The sequence below is a fragment of the Caretta caretta genome, chromosome 4 (assembly GCF_965140235.1).
Source record: "Caretta caretta isolate rCarCar2 chromosome 4, rCarCar1.hap1, whole genome shotgun sequence".
In the NCBI taxonomy this organism is placed as follows: Eukaryota; Metazoa; Chordata; order Testudines; family Cheloniidae; genus Caretta; species Caretta caretta.
In genome coordinates, this window is record NC_134209.1 from 125,129,627 (window position 1) to 125,149,269 (window position 19,643).

The following is a 19,643-nucleotide window of genomic DNA, read 5'->3' on the forward strand; positions in this document are numbered from 1 at the left end:
CAACCTTCTTCTGACCCGTGAAAGAAAGCTGCCCCTGCGTGCTTGGTCAAGCATCATGCAAAATTTAAAACAGCTAAATGCATCTCTTTATATAATAAATCTAAACTGTATTTCATTTAAAGCTTTCCATTAAAATTCGCATCAGTGTTTGTAGATTTTTATCTGAACCTCCAAACCTTTTGATATGTAGGAATGATTATTATGCACCGTACAAGTAATTAGGCTCTGTCATACTCTCTGTATGCGGAAACCAATACGGAGCCCAGGAAATGTTCTGAGTAGTGTTTCGTGGACTTGTCCTCAGATCTTTCTGTCAGCAGAGGATAGGAGGATGGAGAATACCCTCTCAGTTCAGAATCGGGTGGGAGGTGGAAGAGGGTAAGGGAGGAAGAAAATGGATCAGAAGGACAGAAGTCTGTTCAAGAATTGGGAAGTGAGGGAAGGACTGGAAGAAAAGGTCTTTCTTAGCAACTGGAAGGAGCAAGGTCTGCCCATGGCTGGCCAGCCTACTGCAAAAGGACTGATTTTGTGACATTTTCTGCTTTTTGTGTTCTTGGCTGGACACTCATCCATGTGTGTATGATCATGATTTCACCTTGTGGAGCATCTGTTGCTTTGCTCTGAAATCTGTACATTTGGCTACAAACATTTGTGCTGTCTATTCCCCTTCTTCAGTTGGGGTTTTTGTAACTGACTTCCTCAAACTTTTTTGCAGACCCTTGATTGGTCTCTTGGTTTTTAATTATTTCTGAGTGCTATGCCAACTTAATTGCATTCTCTAAGGGTTAAATCTAATTTTGATTGCACCTTTCCTGATAAATCATTAGCAGAATGCCAAGGATGATTCTATCTCTAAGATGCTCACTTTTAGGAGTTCCAAAAATACAGTGTTTCTCTAACTCATACAAGCTTCTAAAGGACAAGGTGGAGAATAAATATAGTTTAGGTGTGACCCAACACCTAAATGAATACTTTGCCTCAGATTTTAATAAGGCTACTGAGGAACTTGGGTGCAATGACAAGATGGCTAATGGGAAAAAGGATATGGAACAAGAAATGACACATCTGAGGTGGAAGCCAAACTCAGAGAATTTAATGAGACCAAATCAGGGGGCTTGGATAATTTCCATCCAATAATATTAAAGAAGCTGGCACATGAAACTGCAAGCTCAATATCAAAGTCATACCCTGGATAATTACAAATATAGTTTAATAGACTGGATAATTACAAATATAGTACATATATTTAAGGAAAGAAAAGAAAGTGATCTGGGAAGCTACAGGCCTGTTAGTTTGACCTCAATTTTATTTAATTTCTTAGAACAAATTTTGAAAGAGAGAGTAATTAAAGAGATAGAGGTAAACAGTAATTGTGATAAAATAAGACACAGTTTTACAAAAGGTGGATCATGCCAGACAAACCTGTTCTCTTTCTTTAAGAAGATAACAGATTTTCCATACAAAGGAAATGCAGTAGATCTCATCTACCTGGATTTCAGTAAAGCATTTGATACAGTTCCACACAGGAAATTATTAGTTAAATTGGAGAAGATGGGAATAAATACGAGAATCAAAAGGTGGGTAAATAACTGTTTAAAGGAGAGACTACAGTGGGTCATACTGAAAGAGTGAACTGTCAGGCTGGGAGGGAGGTTACTAGTCAAGTTCCTCAGGGATTGGTCTTGGGACCAATCTTATTTAACATTTTCATTAATGGTCTTGGCACAAAAAGAGGGAGTGTGCTAATAAAATAAACAGATGACACAAAGTTGGGAGGTATTGCCAATCCGGAGGAGGACTGGTATATAATACAAAAAGACTTGGACTGGGATGAAGTTTAATAGTGCAAATGCACTTAGAGACTAATCATAAGAGTTTTTGCTATAAGCTGGTGATTTACTAGTTGAAAGCAAAAAAGAAGAAGAAAGACTTGAGTTTATTGGTCGATCACAGGATGATTATGAGCCACCAATGTGATGCAGCCATGAGAAAGGCTAATGCAATTCTGGGATGCATCAGGCAAGGTATTTCCAGTAGAAACAGGGAAGTGTAATGACCATTATACAAGGCACTGGAGAGACCTCATCTGGTATACTGTATGCAATTCTGGTCTCCCATATTTAAGATAAATTCAGAGTGGAATAGGTGCAGAGAATGGCAACTAGGATGATCAGAAGAACAGAGATCCTACCTTACAAAAGGAGCCTTAAGGAGCTTGGCTTGTTTAGTCTAACAAAACAAAGGCTGAGAGGAGATCTGATTGCTTTACATAAATACATCAGAGGGATAAAGCCCAGGAAGAGAGAGGAGTTGTATAAGTTAAGGGCTAATGCTGGCACAAGAACAAATGGATATAAACTGTCCATCAGTAAGTTTAGGTTTGAACTTAGACAAAGATTTATAACCATCAGATCAATGAAGGTCTGGAACAGCCTTCCAAGGGGAGTAGTGGAAGCAAAAAAACCTAACTTGTTTTAAGACTGGGCTTGATAAGTTTATGGAGGGGACGGTATGATGAGGTTGTGTACAATGGCATATGGCCTCTCCACATCCGCTATTAGTAATCATCTCTGATGGCCAGAGATGGGACACTACCTGGGGAAAGGCTCTAAGAGAGACCCTCACATTCTCAGGGTCTATCTGATCACCATATTTGGGGTTGGGAAGGAATTTTTCCCCAGGTCAGTTTGGCAGACACTCTGGGGTATTTTGCCTTCCTCTGCAGCATGGGGCCTGTGTCACTTGTGGATTTGAACTAGAGTAAGTGATGGATTCTTTGGAACTTGGAGTCTTTAAATCAACAAATGAGCACTTCAGTAACTCAGCCTGAGGTTATGGACCCCCCGACAGAGAGTGAGTGAGGTTTTGTGGCCTGCAATGTGCAGGTGGTCAGATTAGATGTTCCTGATGGTCCCTTCTGGCTTTAAAGTCTATGAGCCTATGTGTAATGAATGGGTAACTGCAGCCAGAAGGGTAGGTAATCAGTGATTAAAACAAGCCCTTTCATGGATAATGTTATGGTTAGGAATAAAATAATCATCAAATTCCTTAAGGACTATCTCAAAGTCATTCCTCTGTGTTTGTTCTTTAGCATGGATTGTGCATCTTTTTTACTCATAGCATAAATGTCATCTGGATGGCATCTTCCTCAATGCCTGATGGTATACTGAAAGCATGTGAAACGTTGTCCTTTCACTTCAGCTATTCTGTGGGCCTGTTGAAGTTGAAAGACTCTGGAGGCACAAAGGTGTTTCCTTTGTAGTCAGGAACAATCAATCTGTCACAGGTTTATTTCTTACACCATATCTTATCACTGTATATGGGATCACAGTGTCTTAAGCAGGCATGTCAAGAGCTAGCTGGCCCTTTGAGGCAAGCTGGGCTCACCCTTGTTCATTGGCTTAGTAACTATGCCTCAGCCTCACTGATAAACTGGCAACATCAGGACTAATTCGTGACTCCAGCTTGGTGTAATGGGGCTTAATTAGAAACAGTGACTGCAGCGGTGGTAGTGAAGCAGGGTGAACACTACTTAAATAGAGCTATGAATTCGGTAGAGGAAGACAGGGGAGGAACGAAGGTAGTTCCGCTCTAGGAAGAGGCTGAAGATATCAGGCTGAGTTATCCACAGAGATCCATGAGATAGGGTCTACAGAGAGTAGGGAGATACCCAGAGGTAAACTGGTGGCGTCCCTGATGAAGGGAAGCAATAGACTGGGATCCTGCTGGGAAAGATGCAAGATAGGGGAAGCTCTGCAGGGACCAGGAAAAGTTGCCAAGAAGCAGAGGACTTGAGAGGGGCAGAAGAACTGTTTGTTTGGGCATTTGATCTGGCCTTTAAGTTGTGCTTTTTTGTTACTATGGTCGGAGAATTAACTGTTATGTGAGTTGGCTGGAGGGCAGATCCACAGAAAATCCAGAGAGGGAATTGTGAGAAGACATTGGCTGAGATTGGTTGTTGTAGATGAGAAAGAGGCCACCAGAGAGGATACAAGAGGTGAAGTCCCCTGCAATATTGCATCCAAGCATGAAAAGGCACCCTAGAGGTGAGGACATGTCCTCATAAGGAGGCATTTAATTAAAGAAAACCACTATGGCTACATACAGAAACAAACAGCCTTCCTCACAGTTCAAGTTCTAGCTTAGTCTTACTTTTTTTGTCAGGGACCACACCCTATCTGGAATTCTCTAAGCACACTGATAAATCTAGTGGCTGAATAAATATCTGGTAAGTAAATATGCCATTACAAATAAGAGCACATAATTTCTGATCCCTTTCCTGGATTCCCATTGAATATCAGATCGACTGTAAGGTCCTAGTCCTGATCTTCAACACTCTCAATAGATTGTGGGGGAGGGATAGCTCAGTGGTTTGAGCATTGGCCTGCTAAACCCAGGGTTGTGAGTTCAATCCTTGAGGGGGCCATTTAGGGATCTGGGGAAAAAATTGGGGATTGGTCCTGCTTTGACAGGGGCTTGAACTAGTTGACCTCCTGAGGTTCCTTCCAACCCTGATATTCTATGATTGGACCAGATATTTCTGAAACTGCCTCTCCCTTTGCAACCAAGACTGTCCGTGACTGTCACAGTCCATTGGAGTGAGGAAGCATTGAATGAAAAGGTGGAGATTCATGAGAGCTGGTGGGAAACCTTATTGGAAGCGACTCACTGACAGTTTATCATATTGTGATTCAGACAGGAGGATGGAGCGCTGGGAGGTGAGTGTGGCAGCAGAGATATGTTGTTTATCTGTAATGACCTGGAAATGGCATAAAGAGTCAGTGCTACTTCCAGGTGCAGTGAGATGTACAGCATTAACTCTAAAATTACCTGCCAGGATACCATCCAAAGGATTTAAGAACAGCTTTAACCTTGACCGCCTTCAGGACAAAATGAAAGACCCAAATATTTGCCTTAGTAAATTAACCCTCTTTATGTATTTCTGTAAGGTGTTTGACTTGGTACCGCACAACATTTTGATTGGAAAAACCTAAAATGATATAAAATTAACATGGCAGACATTAAATGGATTAAAAACTGGCTAACTAATAGGTCTAAAAAAAGGTAACTGTAAATGGGGAATCATTATTGAATGTGTCTGTTTCCAGTGGGATCCTACAAGGATCGGTTCTTGGCCCTACATTATTTATCATCTGTGTCAGTGACCTGGAAGAAAGCATACAATCCTCACGGATAAAGTTTGAAGAAGACACAAAAATTGGGGGAGTGGTAAAGAATGAAGAAGACAGGTCACTGATACAGAGCTATCCAGATTGATTGGCAAAAGGGGCACAAACAATCAATATGCATTTTAGTATGGCTAAATGTAAAGGTATACAACTAGGAACAAAGAATATAGGCTATATTTACAGGATGGGGGACTCTATCCCTGGGAAGCAGTGACTCTAAAAAAGATTTGGGAGCTGTGGTGGATAATCAGCTGAACATGAGCTCCCAGTATGACACTGTGGCCAAAAGGGCTAATGAAATCCTGGGATGCATAAGAAGGAGTAAGGAGGTTATTTTACATCTGTATTTGGCATGGTGCAGCTGCTGTTGGAATACTGTGTTCAGTTCTGGTGCCCACAATTCAGGAAGGATGTTGATAAATTGGTGAGGATTCAGAGAAGAGCCATGAGAATGATTAAAGAATTAGAAAACATGCCTTCTAGTGATAGACTCAGGGAGCTCAATCTATTTAGTTTAACAAAAAGAAGATTAAGGAGTGACTTATCATAGTCTATAAGTATATACAGGGGGAATAAATATTTAATAATGGTTCTTTAATCTAGCAGAGATAGGTACACCATGATCCAATGGCTGGAAGTTGAAGCTAGACAAATTAAGACTGGGAATAAGGTATAGTTTTTTTTTTATCAGTGAGAGTAATTAACCATTGCAACACTTTACTAACAGTTGTGGTTGATTCACCATTGCTGACAAGATTTAAATTGAATGGACTTTTTTTTTAAAGATATGTTCTAGGAATTATTTTGGGCAAGTTAAATGGTCTGTGTTATACGGGATGTTAGACGAGATCAACACAATGGTCCCTTGGGACCTTGGAAACTGTGAATTTAGGAGAGCTGGTAAGTCAGTGTAACAGTGGGTGAAGGTAAGTTTTATGTACAATTACCATTACTCTCCTGTTTCCTGCACCTTGGCTTAACTTTTTTCTGAAGTACAGTCACAGTTCTATCTTTTCAGGACTTTTTAGAAAGCATTCCACAGAGTAACATCCTAGATATATTTTGTTTAAAATACTTAATGTAAGTGTTAGTAACAGCTTCCAGTCTGCTTCCAAGAGAGAACACCGCACAGTTGCTTAGTACACCAACATTTACTTAATGCACACAGTCTAAACTATAGGTTTCAGAGTAACAGCCGTGTTAGTCTGTATTCGCAAAAAGAAAAGGAGTACTTGTGGCACCTTAGAGACTAACCAATTTATTTGAGCATAAGCTTTCGTGGGCTACAGCTCACTTCATCGGGCCCTTCCCCCCTGCAAGGTGAGAGCTAAAGGGTTGGAGAACAAAGGAATCAGGTGACCTCCTGGCCCAGGAAAGGAACAAAGCCCAGGGGAGGAGGGGCTGGAGGGAGTTTCAGTTTGGAGCTGGCTGGGACATGGAGTGAAGGGCAGACATGGTTGTCAGGCTCACTGCCCCCCAAAATGGACCCAGCTGAGGGGTCCTGTTCTCTGCACCTACAAGCTCTGTTTTAGACCATGTTCCTGTCGTTTAATAAACCTCTGTTTTACTGGCTGGCTGAGAGTCACATCTGACTGAGAAGTTGGGGTGCAGGACTCTCTGACTTCACCAGGAGCCCCGCCTGAACGGATAGTCTAAACTATATTTGCAATATTTCTTCGATTACTGTAAAATCAAAAGCTATTAGGTAGTAAATCTACCAGTTTCTTTCTATGCAGATTTACAAAGCTGCTACTATTACTACCAACTTCTCTACTTTAGCTCACACATATAAACACATTCACCCCCCGCCCCCCGCTTCTTTCAAAGATGATTTATCAGTCTATGGGGTGGCCTAAAATGTAGTGTGCGTCACCTGGATTTCTTCAGAGCTTGAAAAATCTGTCATGTTCTGAATCCTCATCAAAATGCTTATCTGTCAGCAAACAAATGTCTGATCGGTCCTTATAGTGACAGCATCCAGTCCGTTGATTAATAGGGGATGTGCTTTCTTCCTGTGTATCAGAGAGGAAGTCTGTAGTTTGTGACCAAAATGTTACAGGTATTGAGATGCAGCCTGACAGCAAACACCACTCAGAGTCTTCCACTGAGTCCATAGAGCTCTCATGACTCCTATGCTTATAACCTCCCTGCTCTTGAACTGTGATTGGCTTAGCTCTCTGGCTGTGATACATACAAAGCTGTCTGCCTGTAATATTGGCTTGTATATTCAACTTCAGAAACATATTTGGATAGTCTGGACTGGATCCTGGATGCAGACATAAAAAATGCAAGAACCATATCCCTATTTTGGACAGACCATTTCTGGTGAAAATAAGAGCTACCCATATGGCATGGTAAAATGCAACTACCACCATGACCTGCCCTCAAACTCCTGGAGTCTACCAAATTCTGAAATAATACTTACAGAAAACTGTATTTTCCTCTAGATTGGACTACTGCCGAGAGCAGAAAGTCAACTTAATGCAGAATGTGGCAGGTTGTTTAAGTGGAGTATTTTGCTGTGACATTACTTCTCAATAATCTGCCCTGTCTGACTGTTGGTTTATGGATAGAGTTTAAAATGTTGGTTTTGACTTAGAGTATATAGCCTTAAATGGCCTGGGAATAGTCTACCTGAGAGACGACAGTGTACCACAAATCTTCCAATGTATACGTGCATAGTCCTCAGTTACTTTTCTGTTATGCTTTCTTTATACTTAGATATTTGAAAATGTATTGTTATGATTATTTATTTCACTTAGTCCTTGCTTGTTTTCCTTCTCCCTCTGTTTCTTTTATACCCATCTTATACTCATCCCTTTCTTTTCTCTCATCTGTGTCTTCACCACTGCTCTAGGATTTTTTCTGTTGAAACCCTTGAAATGTGGGCGTCTTTACTTTGGTTTAAATTAGACCCTGAAGGTTATCTTGGCAGCGTTTCGTGGTTTCAAAGGGTAGGGTTTTCTGTTTTGTTTAAGAATGTATAACAAGCATCTTTTCTTTTAACAACTTCAAGCATGCAGTTAAAAAAATAGAGATGACTAATAACTATTTAGCAAGTAATGATGGCTTAGCAATATTTACCCCTCCGATTTAGTCTCTCTGGCTTCATGACTTAGGATGTTTTCCTGAATTAAATTTGTCTCAGTTCTATAGCCAGCAGCTGTCCACAGAAGAAACAAAATATCTTGAATCCTTTAGAAATAATGATTTCATATTTCTAATAGGCTCCTTTAACTGTATCATCAAAAAAGGTCTCTCATACCCTCTAGCATACAGTGTGTCATTGTAAGAGACTTGTGGCAAACAGAGAAATTAATACAAAATAAACTAAAACCTTTATCTTACTTAATAGATTTTCACCTAACTTCAGTTCTATTTATGTTTTGGGTGATCAGTGCAGAAGGTGGGAAATGGATCTTAGTTCATAGGAGTGAATGGAAGTTTGGTGGTAGATTTAAGTGGCAGCCAGATTGGGCCTATTTCAGGGATACCAATAACAAAGAGACAGTTTGCTAATTTGGCATCTATAATTCACTAACCATCTTTTTATTTATGAATGTGTTAGCTTATCTTGTCACCATCTGTTCTAAATGGTTTAAATGTCCATTTAAATAGCTTTTCTCTAACAAGCAAGCTACCCTTATATATACGCCCCTCATGACACCAATGGAATTATAGTGTATATGAATTTGACCTAATACACGGTATTTTCTGCTATACAAAAAAAAACGCACAACTAATTTTCATATGTGCTCTCTTGAGAGTTAATAGTTGATTAAGCCACTATTGATTTAAAATAGTATTTTGACTTGTACTAAGAACTGTAATTTAAACTTCACGCTCACTAAAATTATGACAAAACTGATTGCCATCAAAACATAGCATAAATTTGACATCCTATGTATTCTGAACTGCAAGTCCTCAAATAGAGTGGACCAAAACAAAACACATGCCATTTAAAATAAATACAGGTGTCAGATTAGATTTTTGAAAAACAGATTTCTTTTTTAAAGGCTTGAGAAACTGTGGCCTTGTCGAAAGTCCGACTTCAATAAAGGCTTTGGGTCAGGATGCTGGTGAGTAAAGCTCTAATGGCTTACTTAGGTTGGACTGAGCCACACAGTTTCAGCTCAGCAATTTGGAAACTTAACCTTAATAAGATGTTCATTTAAAATTTAAAAATTACATAGCATAGTTTAAAAATATATATTTCAGTTTTATGGATTGAAACTCTATTTACACTACAGAAGCTAAAAAAAGTGTGTATCAAAATGCTTGCCTTCCTAGTACATTAGGAATATGAATTATGGTTTTGAGAGTTCTAAGTTTTTACTGACTTATTTTGCAAAGGTTATTCAGTAAACAATCCATTCTACTTTATCGCTGGACAAGGTCACAAACAAACAAAAACAATTTGTAGTCTTGTGCAAAGCTGTAACTAGTTTTCTTAATTGAATCAGGTGCTTAGTTTTTAGCAGCATTAGAAGAAACTTAAAAGTTCAAAGTTATAGCTGCAAAACATTCTAGACACTTTGTAACAGAAGTATCCAATACGGATGATGTAGAGCATGACCATGCAGCTTTGATTTTGGTTTAAACTAATAAAACATGAATTTCCTGATTTTTCTAGTCCCACTGTACCCAATAATATGGAAACTGTTTCAAGTTCTGAACCTCATGAATGTAGTAAAATTCAGTGGTAAAACCTTATAAATTTATTTTTAAGGAAAAATTAACTATTTTTTCCAAAAAATTATTACTTTTAATCTGTGAATCGATTTTTTTGTGTGCCTAAATTAAAAGTACACCACATTTTTGAGCAAACTCCTGGTTGTGAATAGAGGTGCTTGAGAGTAGGGGAAAATTATTCACAAACACTTAATACATTCTGCATAGATTTCTGTTTTCACTCAGTTTGCATCTCTTTCTATTCATTTTTTAAAATATATTTGTGAAAATGAAGTTTTGTTTCTGTGAAGGTTCACAAAGTGAATTTTGGGTCTAGCGCCAAAATTTGTTTAATTGCAAAACACAATTTTTATGTTAGGCCAATGGACTTATGTATGTAGTCAGACACTAATAGTCACAGGGGAAGATTTACCAAGTGTGGAACAGGAATTGCCAAGCTGGATCAAAACAATGGTCCATCTAGTGTAGTATCCTGTCTCTGGTAGTGACCGGTACTAGCTGCTTGAGAGGAAGGTACAAAGGATTTCCATAGTAAACAGAAATGGAATAACCTGTCCATAGGAAAAATTCTTCCTAACCCATAGAATCATAGAATATTAGGGTGGAAGAGACCTCAGGAGGTCATCTAGTCCAATCCCCTGCTCAAAGCAGGACCTTGTAACTTAGTGGTTCGGTTTATATTGGAGTTGGGCAAAATATTTGCCACAGAAAGTTAAAACTTTTCATCAAAAAATCAAAGATTTTTTGTTGCTGAAAACCTCCATAAACTTTTTTTTGTTTTGGGGTTGTTGGTTTTCTGATGTAAAAATAAAAAGATTTTGAGGAAAGCAGATACTTCCTATGGAAATTTTTGTTTTGTCAAAACCCCAATTTCTGTCAAAAAAGACACTTCAATAGATTTTTTTTGACTAGTTATGGTTTATAATGCTGCAAAAACAGGTTTTTTTTTAAATATCCTTATTTAATATTAACAAAAAGAAAAGGAGTATTTGTGGCACCTTAGAGACTAACCAATTTATTTGAGCATGAGCTTTCGTGAGCTACAGCTCTCTAAGGTGCCACAAGTACTCCTTTTCTTTTTGCGAATACAGACTAACACGGCTGTTCCTCTGAAACCTGTTATTTAATATTATAACTCTGGATAGTCTTATCTGTACATTGTCATAACCTTTTTTGAATCCTGCTGAGCTATTGTCCTCAGTCAAATTTTGTGGCTATTGTGGGTTGTATGATACAGTATTTTCTTTCATCAATTTTAAATTTGATATCTTTAATTTTCATTGAATTGCCATGTTGTCTTTGTATTATGAAAGAGGATAAATAGAAGCGCCTTCTCTATACCATTCATTATTTTGTATATTTTTATGAAGTCCCCTTGTATTTGTTGCTTTCTAAGTCCCAACCTTTTATTTCTTTCCTCATATGAAAGTGATTCTATGCTATTAATTATTCTGGTTGTCCATCTCTAAACCTTGACTGAAATGTTCCAAAAAATCCAGGGCCAAAGACCTGGCAGAGAGTTTATTCCTAGGATCGGACCATAACCTTCCCAATGCCAAACATGTTCATGTCATTACTACACTGTTGTTGACTATTACTGAAGTCAGTGGTGATAGAAAGTGGAGACCACTAATTTAATCAGTGAAATGTAAAGCCATGAAAATATTTGTGTTTATAGGATGAGAATGGGACACTTAACACACCATTTAAAAAAAAGCCACATTTAAATGACAGAGATAAGTATGTAACTTTAGTGCACCTTTTGCAAGTAGGACTTCATATATACACAAATGCAATAAGTTATTTCAATTTGCATCACCTGATATTGCTAATATGTGTAAAGATACTGGGACAAATTATTAAAAAACAACTGAAGAAATAATTTGGTTTATCTGCAGCAAGGGGAATTTAGATTTGATATTAGGAAGAACTTTCTAACTATAAAGGTAGTTAAGCTCTGGAATAGCTTCCAAGGGAAGTTGTGGAATCCCCATCTTTGGAAGTTTGGACTTCCAAGAACAGGTTGAACTAACACCTTTCAGGGATGGTCTAGGTCTACTTGGTCTTGCCTCAGCACAGGAGCCTGGAATTGATGACTTCTTGAGGTCTCTTCCTGCCCTACATTTCTATGATTCTGTGGTTACGCACATTGTCCAACAAAAATGGGATTAAGAGCAATAACCAAAGCCTCTCATATCACTAAACCATATTCTGGAAGACCTAACTAATTTAACAGCCTTCAGTGGCAATAGAGCATGTAAACCAGATGTCCTCCACAAAGTATCTCTGACATTTCCTGAACTCTGCAGCTAGTTGGCAATTTTTGGTTGAAATTAAATTTTGATGAGGATGAAGAACAACAATAATTTCTGAATAATTTTTTCTTTTCTGGACAGTTCTACTTAAATGCTATACTGATTCCATCTGGCAACATGCAAGACAGTCATTCATAAGTACAATCAGGGCTGCAGCTATAGGTTTTCCCATAAAGGATTCCTTATGTTGTTTCAACAAACAAATCACTTTTTACATTAAAAATATCTGAAAAAACAGCTTTATCACAGCCCTCAGAATTGATAGCAAAAGGAAATGTATATCTTTTAGGATCCAGTGAAGCTGGACTTCCAAATACTGATAGGAGAAAACAATTTGCACTGAACTATATAAGCCCCATTCCTATGATGGCAGCGATCATCACTCAACCCAGGTCTGTTATTCAGGGATGTGATCTTCATTACAAATATGTCTGGAAAGCATGCACAGCTGACTCATTTATTCTTCCGCTCTGTCCTGGCCAGGCTGTAATCCAAACCAATATAGCAGCAACCCTGGTAGCTGTCTTCCTAGGGCTCTTTCACAGGTAAAACATTTTTCACAATGTCCCTCTTTAAAAAAAATGTTTTGATATAACTAATCCTTTTTAAATTACACCCAACAGCTCAGGGACACTACATAGAGATTCTGACTGCAGCTAATACTGTTTGTAATCCTATGCCATTAGTTTTGTTTTTTAAAACAACACATAGCTGCTAACAGATATAATAAGTGAATATATTAACCAATATCCCACCTACAGACTAAATTAAAATATAAAGTACCCCACAAGTTCTGCCTAATTCACTCTGAGGCTATTGATTGGTCTATATTTTCTGTAAAATTAGTGGTTTGATGTTACTATTAATTATTCAATTAAATCTGCATTATGGCCAAGATTTCAAAAAAATTGATGTATAAACCTAAAATGGTCCTTAAATCCTTACTTAGGTGCCCAAAGAAAAGGCTTAATTGTATAGTGTTGAACATAAAGCAGTACCCACTGAAGTGAATGAGAGAATGTAGGTGCTTAGCACTTTTGTAAATCAGGTTACCGGTACTTTTTTAGGCACAAAAATATGAATTTTGTAGTCTCAGATCTATATATTTTATTTGATGTGCTCATTAGTTTTATAGCAACCATTTGTACTGAATATTCAGTATAAAATAACAAAGGAAAATGATTAATCTACACAACTTTTGTGATCTGATATGATTTATATTAGTTCTAGGGGTATTGATACTAATGCTAAGTGACACTTTTAAGTCTGTTGAACTGAGGTTAGGATTATTAAAGTGCACATGTTTCTATTTCCATTGGTCACCATTGGTGGTGCTGAGGTTTATGGGAGATGGGTTAATTAGATCCAGTTGTACCTAAAACAGGAAACAAAGATCTGTCAAATATTTTCAGAATATTACCTTGATCTTATTAAACAGTTGAGTTTAGTCCTTCTTTGTTGACTATTTTCTGACTCGGATTGAAATTCTCATCCATTAGTTAGAAGTAGGGCCCTACCAAATTTATGGTCCATTTTGGTCAATTTCGCAGTCATAGGATTAAAAAAATTGTAATTTTCATGATTTCTGATATTTAAATAAGAAATTTCATGGTGTTGCAACTGTAGGGGTCATCACCGAAAAGATGGTAGTGCGGGGTGGGGGGAGAAACCCATCTGTATAGTGTAGCGTAAAAGTACACAAAAGCCCAACTTTCATGGGTGAGACCAGATTTCATGGTCCATGACGCATTTTTCACAGATGTGAATTTGGTAGAGTCCTAGTTAGAAGTATTCCACTGAATCACAAAAATTCCCTATGGGGAGAATATATACCACATAAACTATAAACTATTTACATATTTATTGCATAAGCTAAATTCCATGTTGTGCCCCTTTCCTGTTTAAGTACTGTGAATGAAGGGGAAGATGTGGAGAAGGGCAGAGAGTTTAGCAGCATTTAGTTTGCATAGGCTAACTGAAATTAATTTAATGATAAGCTAACCTATACTACCTTGTCTTCAGTTTTAATTACCAATCTGTTCAAGTTTTTTTGTTTCAAACTCAGTGCCCAATCCTGCAAGGTTTCTGTTCCTTTAAATGTCACTGGAGTCAATGGAATTATTCACTTGAATAAAAACTGACAGACCGGTCACTCAGGCCCCAGTTCAGCAATGTACTTTGGCATGTGAGTAGTCCCATTAATGTCAATGGGACCAATTATATGCTTAGAGTTACACAGGTGCTTAATTATCTTGCTGTCTCAGGGTCAAATACCTAAGAGGAAGGGGAGAAGTGATGACTGTTGTGTCACAGCATGAAAAAGTTGACGAAAATTTTATTCCTTGGTGTCAGGACAGTAATTTTGAGCAGGATATGTTCTGTCATTACTGTTACAATTCCAAAATGTTACTCCTGTTGTGTTCCTCACATAATGTACATAGGAGTCTGTACACTACCTGAGAGAGAGAGAGAGAGAGACCTTCGTTTGAGTGTACCCTGCTAATCTCTGCTACATTACACATTGTGACAGAGTCGGGCCAGATAGCTATAGGAGAGTAATAGAAGGCAGATATATTAGCCCCAGGCTAAGTAGGTCCCTTTTCCCTGGGTAAGGTAACAAGGAAAATTCCAGAACAATCAGGAACCTTCTGGAGACAATTAAGACAGGCTGATTAGAACACCTGCAGCCAATCAAGAAGCTGCTAGAATCAATTAAGACAGGCTAATCAGGGCACCTGGTTTTTAAAAAGGAGCTCACTTCAATTTGTGGTGTGCGTGTGAGGAGCTGGGAGCAAGAGGCACTAGGAACTGAGAGTGAGAACGCGGACTGTTGGAGGACTGAGGTGTACAAGCATTATCAGCCACCAGGAGGAAGGTCCTATGGTGAGGATAAAGAAGGTGTTGGGAGGAGGCCATGGGGATGTAGCTCAGGGAATTGTAGCTGTTGCACAGGTGTTCCAGGAGGTACTCTAGACAGCTGCATTCCACAGGGCCCTGGGCTGGAACCCGGAGTAGAGGGTGGGTCCGGGTTCCCCCCAAATCCTCCCAACTCCTGGTCAGACACAGAAGGAGTTGACCTGGACTGTGAATTCAGAAAAACGGCCAAGCTGAGGGCTGCCGTGAAGCTCCAAGGTGAGCAAATCCACCAATAAGCACAAGACCCACCAAGGTAGCGCAGGAACTTTGTCACAACATCCATGAAAATAGAAATTCTAGAACTATATTTTCTCACAAAGGGCCACTATTCATTGTTCGTTATAAAGGACAAAAGGCCCAAAGCAGCAAACATATTCCATTACCTTACACTCCCCAAGGTCAACTTACGCCATTTGAATGTTAACACATTTAAAAGCTGCAATAAACAAGAATGTTTTTAGAGCAATAGCTGTGTAAGTATTTTGTCATGGGATAAAAAGATAGCTGTGAAATATGCCCTTTGCTTTAGGTGTGATGGAGAGTCAATAGTATCTCCATAGTTAAAGTAGCAACTTTACATTATAAGATCCTGTTTTAGCCACGATATGCTTTTAGATTGGAAAATTGAAAACTGACATATTAATTCTAAAGGCAAAAATAATGTTTCTGCAAAGTTTGGATAGAATTCATTGAATGGTTGGAGTTACAAGTCATTAAATAATTTCTCTGATGTGAAATGTTGCCTTTTGTTTAGCATTTCTTATAATTATTTATTATCTGTAATGAGATAGCACTTAGGAGCCCCAGTCATGGACCAACACCCCTTTGTCCTAGGTTCTATATAAATACAGTACAAACCTCTAGTTCAAAAACTGTTGCTTGCTACTCCTTTTATATAGCACAACACTGCATGCTGTTGTAACTCATTGTGAATAAGATTTCATAATGGCTTATTACAACATTTATTTTAAATGATTCCTTAAATTTATGTGAGATTTCTTGATAATTCAAGTGTGTGATTAAATGCTCTGTTCACAAGAGTTATGCACTTTTGCAGTCTCAAATAAAACAAAATTTGAATACCACATATTTGGTTTTCCCACCCTTGAGGCTATCTTTGTGTTTCATAAATATTAATGCTAATTTCATTAACAATATTTGCCTACTCTACCACTAACCTAGTTTCAAAGAAATCAAAGAGTGTGCATAAATGCCAATCTCTGCACTGACCAAAAGAAGCTCTAACTCCCAAGTTATCTCTGGGAAGTCACTTCATGTTATTAAGTTCCAAGAGCCTGAACTAAAGTCAATATTTGTAAATACTATCACATTAAATTTTTCAGCTGAAAAAATACACTGATAATATGGGATCCAGTTGGATTGGGATCAGTGTTAGATGAAATTGCCAATTATGTAGAGATATTATGTGAAATAAACTGTTTGACCATAGTTTATGGATGTATACACAAGGCTCAATTCATCTTGAGAGGACTTTATTCTTATCATCCATCAGCTACAGTGAAGTTCTCACTGTAACTCCTCACTAGATTGGATTTAATATAAACTTCCTGAGCTGAATACCATTATTACTAAAATAACTTGAAAAAATCATTTGCATATTTCTCAGAATGTCACTTTGGCAAGTTGGTAAGGTTTTTAAAGAATACAAACGTGACAATTGTTCCTTCCCTGAATATTTCAGTGGAAATGCTTATTTCAATCATCCCAAATGCTTTTGGGCGAGTCTAATATTGCTCTAACATCATAGAAAAGCAATTACTGGACAATAGCCTAAAACACAGCAGGCTATCTTAAAAACAGAACATTTACCACTAAAACCCTAGTATAAGTTACTTTATATTTACTGGTTTCAGAGTAGCAGCCGTATTAGTTTGTATTCGCAAAAAGAAAAGGAGTACTTGTGACACCTTAGAGACTAACAAATTTATTTGAGCATAAGCTTTCGTGAGCTACAGCTCACTTCACTTCCACTGAATGCATCCGATGGTGCCACAAGTACTCCTTTTTATATTTACTGTGGTATTTCCCATTTTCAACATATGCTACACCACAAACATGGTGGTAAAGGTAAATATAGTGCTGCAGGAATAATATATTTTAATGGAATTGTAATGTCATAGAAGTGTAGGAGTGGAAGAGACCTCAAGAGGTCATCTAGTCTAGCTCCCTGGACTGAGGCAGGACCAAGTATGTCTAGACCATCCTTCAGAAGTGTTTATGTAATCTGTTTTATAGACCCTCCAATGATAGGGATTCCACAACCTCCCTTGATAATCTATTTCAGTACTTAATTATCCTTGTAATTAGCAAGTTTTTCCTAATGTCTTACCTAAATCTCCCTTGCTGCCAGTTAAGCTAATTACTTCTTGCCCTACAGTCAGTGGGCATGGAGAACAATTAATTCCAGTCATCTTTATTGCAGCCCTTAATATATTTGACTATTATCAGGTCCCCCCTCGGTCTTCTTTTCTCATTCTAAACATGCCCAGTTTTTTTAACCTTTCCTCGTAGGTTGGTTGTTTTCTTTTTTTGAAGCTGTATCATGTTGTTGGCTGTCGTTCAATTTGTGATCCACCATAACCCCCAGATCCTTTTCAACAGTACTAGCACCTAGCTGGTTATTCCCCATTTTGTAGTTGTTCGTTTGATTTTTCCTTCAAGTGAAGTTCTTTGCAATTTTCTTTATTGGCTTTTATCTTCTTCATTTCAGAACAATTCTCTAATTTATCAAGGTCATTTTGAAATGTAATCCTGTCCTCCAAAGTGCTTGCAACCCTCCCAGTTGCATGTCATCTGCAAATTTTATAAATATTCTCTTCACTTAATTTTCCAACTCATTAATGAAAATATTGAATAGGACTGGACTCAGGACATACCCCTGCAAGATCCCTCTAGATACTCCCTTCTAGTTTGACAGTGAAGCATTGATATCTACTCCTTGAGTACATTTTATAAGCAGTTGTGTGTCCATCTTATAGTAATTCCATCTGGAGCACATTTCCCTAGTTTGCTTATGAGAATGTCATGTGGGACTGTATCTGTGCCTTGTATATAATCAAGATATATCATGTCTACAGTTTCTCTCTTATCAACTAGAGCAGTAACCCCAGCAAAGAAAGAAATTAGGTTTATTTGGGTCTGATTTATTCTTGATAAATCCATGTTGGCTAATACCTAGCCTTGAGGTGCTTAAAATTGATCATTTAATTTGTTCTAGTATCTTTCCAGGGATCAACTTTAGGAGAACTGGTCTTTTCTGGGTCCTCTTTATTCACTTTTTCAAAGTAATAGATTGTAAACCCAGATCCAAATATGTATTTGGCTATTAAAATAATTTGTTTACTGTTTTGAAGAACTATACAGCATGCTTTGTGATGGTTGACAATTTAGAATAGATTTTCGAAAGGCCCAGCCTCCCTGTTTGCACTTGTCGTTAAAACATGGGCTCAGTTTTGAGCCACAGTTCAAATTCAGCCACAACAAACTAGGCAAAGCTGTAACTACTCTGGTGTGATAAATTCTCCAGTAGCTGGAGTCTATAAATCAAAATTGGGGCCAGGTTCTCGAGGCTGATTATGGATTCTTTGTGCAAGTTACTGGGTGTGATGCAGGAATTACTGTGTGGAAGTCCCTGGCCTATGTTATGCAAAAAGTTAGCCTACATGGTCATACTGGTCTCTTCTGGCCTTAAAATCTATGAGCCAGATTCTTTCCTGGTATAAATTGGCATTGCTCTTTTGAAGTCAATGGGTCCTTATTTAATTCTAGGTGTGGGGCATGAGAGTAATAAATGATCCAGTGGTTTAGACACAGGAGTGAAAAAGAGACAGTCTTTAATTTTCACTGAAAAGGCCCAGAGCATCACAAATATTATTTGTTCAAGTCTAAATTTAGGACTTACTGGTTTTCTCTAGCTGCTTATGTATCAGCCTGTCTATCAGTAGAAGAACAAATTGATGTACTGTGCAATAATAATATTTTATAATATTTTGTTGATCAATATAGTTTATCATTCACTTGGCTGGGATTTAGGACTTGATTTTACATTCATTGAAGTCCATGGCAAAGTTCTCACTGACGTCAGTGGTGCAGGATCAGGAATTTAGTGACTTAACATAGGGCTTTGTCTTAAAAACCTTACCCTTGTGAATATTTCATTGAATTAAAGGGACACTTGGCCCAGTAAGAGTTGCAGGATCAGATCGAAAGTTACCAAGTTGATGTGAATGGAGCTGTCTGACAAACCTATTATGGAAACAGCATTAAAGTATCAAGACTAAAAAATTCAGATTTAAGGATTTAATATCACTATGCCAACATATGATTCTTTCTCTGCTAACATATATATATATATATGGAGACAACTTTATAATGTCCAGATGAGATGAAGCAATGTCAGTGTAAACATTACCCTCCCCATCAAAAAGAAAATATCAAAAATAATTAGCTAACAAGGCTGAAACATCAGTCAACAACTCCAAAGAAAATATTGAATTAAGCCTGACATAGT